This window comes from Protopterus annectens, chromosome 4.part0 (genome assembly GCF_019279795.1).
Source record: "Protopterus annectens isolate FY-2018-M chromosome 4.part0, PAN1.0, whole genome shotgun sequence".
Taxonomy (NCBI): domain Eukaryota; kingdom Metazoa; phylum Chordata; order Ceratodontiformes; family Protopteridae; genus Protopterus; species Protopterus annectens.
In genome coordinates, this window is record NC_056733.1 from 1,715,411,411 (window position 1) to 1,715,420,393 (window position 8,983).

Sequence of the window (8,983 nt, forward strand, 5' to 3'; positions counted from 1 at the left end):
GGTCCATGATAATTCTATCTATGACCACGCATGTAAGATTAGACCAACTTATGTGTCTGTACTTCCTTGGGTCAGTTGATACTTCACCTTTGTGTAGTAGGATGACAGTTGCAGTCCTCCGTTCCATAGAGACAAAGCCTATCTGGAGGCTGTGGTTGAACAAATTCTAGTCAGCCTGACAGGTCATGTTTCAAGCTATATAGAAGGTATAATGTGGAAGAAAGATACTCAGACAGTTCCAATACTGTAGGAGCAATGGGTCTTATAAAGAATCCACAATCATATTTAGATATGTTAACAATACATGTAACTTTGTACGGATTGCAGAAGGAGTCATTACTGGGCACATTGCAGGTGCTGCAAAGAGAACTCCTGGCTGACATCAAAGACTGAAACAATACTAATTGCATGAACTTTAATCATACTTTAACATAGGAATGGGGCCCATTCCCATCATGGTATTAGAAACCCAAAAGATTTGCAGAAATTAAAGAGTCTTCCATGGATATTGTTAGGACCCATTAATGCAGTGTTTTTTAGATGTGTAGAGTGTGGTGCGGACCTGTTTTTAGTGATAGTTGGAAGAGAAAAGGTTGAGGGCATTTGCTGGGGAGTAACCAGACATCTCAGTGCCATATTAATTCTGTCTTCTGCTTGTACCTTTTTGTTCTTGTTAACACTTTTGAGTAAAGGTACTGTTCACTATTCTTTTATCTTGGACTTTGGCAACTGCTTCAACCAATTAAATGTTTCTGTCAAGACTTCCCTCTCTATACTTAACAGTTTGAGAGGTATGTCTTCAGTTGTAAATGAAATGCCATCAATTCACAAAAAAGGAATCTTTTTTTTTTTGCATATATATTCATATTGACTATTCAGACATTTTTTTCCTAAGTAATACTAGCCAGTGCAATTATAAGTTACATTCCCACATACATATATAAGTAAACAGACAGACACATTCCATGTGAAATTGTGATTTCATTTATTTTACAAAGTAAATTAAGCAGACAGGTTTCATATGAAGTCAGGGTTTTATTTATTTGCTATTTTACAACTAATGACATATCTAGGTATACATATCTATTTTTTGATATAATGAAACAGCTGTACAGTGAAACAGTGTAAATTGCAACTGAGAGCAAATGCGATACTTTGTTGCAAACAGACAACTTGCTGATCAATCACAACAATGCAAGACATCTGTAATATACACTCATTATAGGTTCATTGGTTCATAGGTAGGTACTAGGCTATCTGCCCTAGGGCATTTATAAGCCTAGCCAGAATGTGTAGGCTTTCGCCTCCCTTTTAGACTAGATTCCTGAGCCTCTGTCCAGCAGGGCCATTAGTTTTAAGGAATACAATTGCACCTATAAAGAAAAAATAAAAATAAAAATGGAGGCATCCTTGTGTATGTAACATAGGCACTTGAGTACACATTTTCCCCGGGATTCATGAACCTTGCGCCAGGCGCACGCATGGCGTAGGCGCCACAACGCCAGACATGGCCGCCGAGCGATTCAGGTACGATCCAAAGCCACGTGCATCAGCGGTGTATGCCGGATTTGCACCGCCTCCGGTGTAGGTATGTTAAATACCCCATGTGCGGTGTTGCACCATGCAAATGAAGGCAAGTAGCGATTCAGGAAGTGGCGCAGGCGTAGCATAACACAACGGCAATGTAAACCAAAAAAAACGGTTTACACATATCCAAACATGACATAGGAGTAACGGAAGGCTGCCAACGTCAGGTGTCATAGTGGTGCAACATGGTAATGTGGAAAGAAACCGAGAATGTCAAAAGAAAACATGCAGAAAATGTAAATAATGACATAAATGTTATGTACGGAAAAACCACAGCAGAGTCCCAGGACATGTCCGCGGAAGGTGAGGAACACTGAAGTAATATGACAATGCCATAAAAGAGCAGTATAAGACACATCAGCATCACAGCCACAATACACCATAGTATGAATGGAAAGCCACAACCACAGCGCAAGGGTTGTCAAGGAGTGGCGGCGGTGTCTGGCGCCGTAACCATGTATTAGTAGTCAATGCCAAGCAAATGAGGCAGATAATACTGAATCGCAAAACACCTGCCGGCGTAAGGCTGCACCTGCCGGCGTAAGGCTGCACCAAACGGCGCAGCGGTAATACACTGAGGAGTGGCCTACAGGGAATAGCTGTCAATCGCAGAGGGGTGTGACACTGTAGGAGGAAGCACATTGGAGGCCAGCAAACCTGGGCTGTACAATGCACATCACAGCATCAGGACCAGCGTGTGAGGAAAGAGATTCGCTGAAAGTACACAATGTGCGCACAGATGCATGTGCACGAGGATGACTACGTTCCCCAAACCAGTCATGTGACGGCCGCCCCGTCAACAACCATGGATACAGGAAGGTGATGCGGAGAATATGAGGAAATGTGGAAGCAGTGTAATTGGAGTCGTAATGAGCAATTAACAGCAATCAACTCACGAAGGGCAATCGGCGGCAGCTGACAACTCTGCATGCAGAAACGTGCAAAACGGGAAAGGGGAGGCATATGAATGCAAAGAAAGTAGTGGATGTTGCAGAAATGCAAAGAGCGAAGAACCGATACAGCACAGCCAAGGAGAGAGTTAGCATAACGGTGGCGGCACACAAAATGCATGATATGCCATGTGCCCGCAGGATGCACTCCCGTAAATAGTAGGTGCAACGTGCAGAAACAGTAAAGTAAGGTGTAAAGCTAAACTAATGCAGGCAAGTGTAATGTAACACCAAAGGCAACAGCGTTGCAGTGCCAACGGTAAAACACGGAAGATAACCCACAGATACGGCAGCAGAGACACACCCAATGACATCACTGGGTGTACAGCACAACACTATAAAGTGGGAATGCACACAACAGACAGTGCGATTTCCCAAACGCTGCACCTTACGGTGTAAACACACGGGGAACTTTTAAAATGTATATGTTGGGTGCTGCCGTGGCCGTGATGTATCGGCATGTGGCAGAGACAGACAGAGTTGCGGAGGAGGGTGCCGACAACTACCGGAGGCCTCAGAGGGGAAGGAGAGTGTTCAGACCAAGGGTGACCTACCAGGGGCTGCAAGACATGGAGATAGTAGAGCGTTACAGGGTGGACAGGGACACGTTACAGCAAATAGCGGAGCTGTGCCGGCCAAGCCTGAGAACAAGAGACAACAGAGGGGAGCCCATCCCAGTGGACACAAAGGTATGTGTAAGCCTGCGAATACTGGCAACAGGTACCTTTCAAAGGCCAACCGGGGATATAATGGGCATCTCACAGGCATCAGCATCCAGGGTACTACACCAGTTTCTGGATGCCATGTTACGACACGCCCATGAGTACATATACTTCCCAGATCTCAGGAGGAGTTGGCTAGCAATATGCGCCACTTCCACCATGTGGCACAATACCTGGAGGTACTGGGTGCGATAGACTGTACGCACATAGAAATCAAGTCACCACCCGGTGAGCAGGGTAGACGCTACATAAACTGCAAGGGATACCCCTCCATCAATTGCCAGGTCGTGTGCAATGCGCAGGGCATTATCATGGATGTGTGTGCTGGCAGCCCTGGAAGCTACCACGACTCCCATATCTGGCATGCCTCACAGCTGTATCAGGTATTCACCAGGGGGGACATCACACAAGGTCACCTTGTGGGGGATGCTGGCTACGCATTGGAGCCGTGGATGATGACACCCATCAGAAATGCACACACACACATGCAAGAACGCCATAATGAGGCACACGCACAGACCAGAATAATCATAGAGCGTGTGTTTGGGATGTTGAAATCACGGTTCCGGTGCTTGGATACATCCGGTGGAGCCTTGCAGTACTCCCCAGGCACAAGTGCCCACATATTCATAGTATGTGCTATGCTACATAATATGATCCTGTGGAAACAGCTGCTGCAGGGACATAATGGTGTAGGGCTGCCAAGCCCGCCACAACTGCCAAGGCAAGCCCAGGCACAGGGCGTCCAGCGCCATGAATACACTGTGCCAGCCCCAGTAGGCAGACGGAGGCGTACCCAATATGCCTATGCCTTGGCAAAGAGGGAATGTGTAGCACATACTCTGACAGCGTAGGCCCCATGGACTGACACCTCCCTACCTGCACACACAGTGAAATGGACGGCACACAAACATGTCCGCCCATAATGTGTACCGTATGGGCGGTCACATGTGTGACTCCAACATAGGTAGCACCCAAACACTGCACAACCCACAGCCAGCGGAGCATGGAACGGCAACAACTCAACCGCACGTGGGTCCGACAGCAGACGGCATAGCCGTATGCTGCCACGTTTGGCGCAAGGTGTCTACATATGTACATATGTGCATACACACATATGGAGATAGATATCATTACACACGTAGACATATATGTACACATACACAGATATAAAGTACAACAAGTTAAACAGGAAATCACAGGGATGCAAGGTCACAGAGAAGTAAGACGCAAACTCTCAACATAGTAAACATACTGAACGACAACCCGACTATCCGGGAGGGTGGACAGAGCAGGGAACGCCACCCATGGAAAGGTCAACCCACCTAAATGCATATCCGCCATTCGGGATGATCGCCAGGCCACGATACAGTAACAGGACATGTGCGTGTAATATTCTTAGGATATGAGGGCGGAGGTAGACACTGCCGCCGGTGATGTGCTCAACATAGGTACTGTGTGCAACCGTCCCTGCGAAAGCGGAAGTATGTGTATGTGTGAGGTGAGGGTGTCGTGTGTTCCGCTGTGCCACTGTAATGTGTGTGACACTGTAAAATGTGTATGTAGGTGACATGTGACAGGCAGAGTGGAATAACATGTGTAGGCATACAGTATAGGAACCACAGGCGTATGTATAGCAGTACCCACAAAGTAGTACTGAGAGCTACTCACTGGCTAGGCGCGTGGCGACGTAAAACGATGCAAAGCGAAAATGTCCCAGAATCTACCACAGGAGTATAGCCAACATGAGATGCAAAGGACGCATGTACAAACCATCACCGTATGTATGGCCGACATGTTAATTCAATACGATATATCGGCTCGTTACGCAGCAATAGTTATGTACCACGGAAATACGCATTTGCTGCCCGGCACCGATCGTGGACGTGTCGTCCGTAAACACCGCTGTGTGTTCTACGAGTGTTAAACAAGCAATCGCCACCCGAATAGGTGGCAACCGGTAGCATACAGGCCGTCCCAACTACAGGATCACAATGACCATAAATATCCGTGACAAAATGCCAAGGGATAGTCGGCACGTACGAACAGCTGCAGATATACTACCGATGTGACGGAGGAATAGATGCAGGACGCACACAAGCAGGCAGTACCGACAGCAGACGACATCAAGAATACCTACACTCCTAGAACAACAGACAGGTAACTTGCAGCTCCCCAGGCAGGATGGAGCACACACAGAAGCATACCGTGTATGTACAAATGCAAGGCCCACAACCCGTACCCGTCACCCACAGCCGCCGATATACCCCATCGCACATATCAAAGGGATACAAGCCGAAATAGCAGCAAAGACATACAGGCAGTTAATGACAGCGGCATACCCGCAACATCTCGCGTGGGAAACACTATCAGCAGCAGATGCATACCAGCATCCGTTGTGTACAGGAATAGAAGAGCTTTGTTACACATCAGAATGCAAAACACCATCGACAGACGCCGGCGGGACACGGACACCCACATGTGGAACATAATACCATACCCAACACACACAATCCACGGCTAACACCACAGTGAAATTTACCTGACGCCACACATAGCGGTTGCAGTCACACATAACATAACACAATACATACCATCCCCACGAAGCTAGTGCAGATAACCAATGGCCAGACGAGGAATGAACTATGCCCTAGTTCCGGCGTACCGTCTTAATGGAGGAGATGCTCAGGTGATATGCACATAAGTACACACCGAGGAACAGCTATTGGTGTGATGAACCCACATGCCGCAGGTGACGACGGATATAAGGAAGACTCCCAGGAGAGTAAAACTGTATGTTCATACCGAACAAAGAAGTTATTCCTACAAGAGCCGATCACTTGTCAGTAGCGAGACTCACACGGAATACTGAAAGCAATACAGGAAAGGTATGTAGAACCCACGAGATGTACTGGTGTGTAACGCATGATATGTATGACGAATCTGCACTGTATGTGAACGGTGTTTGTCAGTAAAGATACCTGTCCATAAGGCAGAGAGTGGTGAAAGGTGGTTATGTACTGTTAACCCGCTGAGCATACCAACGACTGTGGACACCGTGTGTACAGCAGTGGGACATCATGTACACAGCTGGGATAACCGAAGGGTGCCATACTGATGTAAAACACAGAACAATGCCACCACCCACACTGATGCTGGCAGTGGATGTCCAACAATGAAGTGCCACAGCAGGGGATAGGACATGTATGTATAGTGTCACAGCACACATGTGTATGGGCAGATATTGTCGATGTCATATGTAATGTGCACGACGCACGTATGCCTTGCAGTAGGGGTGACCATGTCAAGTATGTGTAATGTAAAGCTATCATGATGGATACGTTCAGACATTATACACAGTATCACAGGCAGAGCATGCATGACGGAGGTATGGCCTACTGTTATGTACATTAACAGGATATGTATGGCCCGCACATATGGGACAGAGTAGTAGCAGAATAGCCACCCGAAATGGAAGGAACAGCAAGTGACCATGTCCAAGCTATCTGTAGCAGGTGCAATGTGTGCAACAATGATGTCTGGCAGGTCCATGTGTAAACACATGTGCAATGTACACAGTCGTGTCACCCCCCCATGGTACTGCCCACAGAATATCAAAGGTGGATGTCAACTGCATGTCTACACAGTACTGCCGTTCTGGCGGTCCCATGTGTATGTGTCACCCTATCAGCAAGGGAGTTATCACATGACCAGTGCTACAGTGTGTCCCTGTGGGATGTGCACAGGACCTATGTTTAACAGCATGGTGTGTGTCTAGTCTGTGTAGGTAAACAGAAGCCCAGGCTAAGCAATGTGGCCTGTGTGCACATATGCATGAGTGTGTCACTCACCCTGCCCACTGCAAACGCCATGTAGGAGTACTACATGCATCAGTAATGCGGAGGACATGGCCCATGGCAGAGTACACGACACCCCTGTGTAGTGGTATGCAGATGAGTACAGATGTTTCCCCCGTCTGTCATCTGCATATGTCAACTGTCTGAGCCTGGTATACATCACGGCATGACTATACTGTGATATGGAAAGGTGTAGCCATTGTGGAAGGCACACCACAAATGTGTTATGGTAACCCTGCCCGTGTGTAGATGTGTGTATGGCACAAGTACAAAGGCTACCAATGTCCTAGCAACACACATAGTCCAGATATGTGTGGCCCTGCACATGTGTACCCACGCCACAGCAGAATATGGCAACCACAGCACCATGTGGGGCATGTGTGTGTACAGCAACCATGTACAATGTGATATGCATGTATAGGGACAGTATCCACGTGATACCTAGTGGATGACTGTCGCTATGCAAAGGTGAAGTGTATGCACCATGTGTGATGTATCTGACGCAATGACATCTACATGATAGATATGCCATACTGACAGTTGTATGGTTGTTAGCAGTATGAGCTGGTGGAGCTATAATGCTGCCAGGTATGCAGATGTGGGATATGTGGGCATGGACATTACTCCGTGACAGCATGCTGTGTATGTAAGCAAATAGTGAACATGAGGGGCCACATGACTGAGGACTGTGTAATGCCACATGTACCTTACATGTCGTAGGTAGCATGATATGCTTGCACCACTGTGTGACCTGTCCAGGAGTCTCATAGCCTAACATCCTGAGACACAGGGTATGATGTGATGGTGGATGTGTACATTGGCAATACCAGAATGTGGAATGGTGCTGAAGGGCAATGTGGGGATAATGTCTGATCTGTTACCCTCTGTACTACACCAAACACCCATGCAATGGTATGACAGGTGGCCATCATGTGGATGTGGTGTGCTGTGGCACACAGACGCCCAACAAGGGTGCCAGTAAAGGCATGGAGGTCGTCAATGAGTATGTGAAGCATGGATGGGAGGATGTGCCCCAGTGCCATCCCGAATGGTGCAGTCATGTCTGTATGAATGCCGTCCCACACGTGCAATGCACTACCACCCATGTGTAGTGTGATAGATGCGGTGGTGTGGTGGTCAAGGTACATAACGTCCATGAATGGGCTAGCAGTTAATGCAGTGTGCTGCTGCACAGACACATAACAACCAGTTTGGCGGGATATAACAGCTAGGGAGATTGGAGGTGACATTGGGACAGTGTCCTAGGACATAATGTGTGCATGGCAGTACCATGTATGTGTCCACAGGGACATTGCGATGTCCATGTATGGATTTGAAACCTGTAGTGAGTGAGAGTGTGTCTTATTGGTAGGTATCCCATTGGCTGGCATGTTGCCAACAACATCTCTGTCGGCAATGCCTGGGTGACTGTCGTATGCTACATTGAATGTGGATGTAGCCAAACAACACAGACATACCACCACACTGTGAGGGCCCACACTGCAAAGTATGGTGGTCATGTGTAGGTATCTAGCTGTGGGTATGTGATGGACCACGAGGACACACCATGACTGTCAAGTGATGCACCACACACATTTGAACATACCCACCGTGCAACAGCCTGCACATGTGGCCATACAGCACATGTGCATGGAACATGCATACCACCGTTGTGTCTGTGAAAAGGCCAGTACCACCATGTCTCTGTGTGGAATAGCATGGTCCCTACCACCGCGCACATGTAGCAGAAGTGCATTGTGATATCTGTCAGCATAGTCATGTATACTGTCCGGCTGCCGGGTGCCATGCCATTAACCACCCCGTCATCAGATGTTGGTAGTACCGGCTGTTGACCACATGTACCATG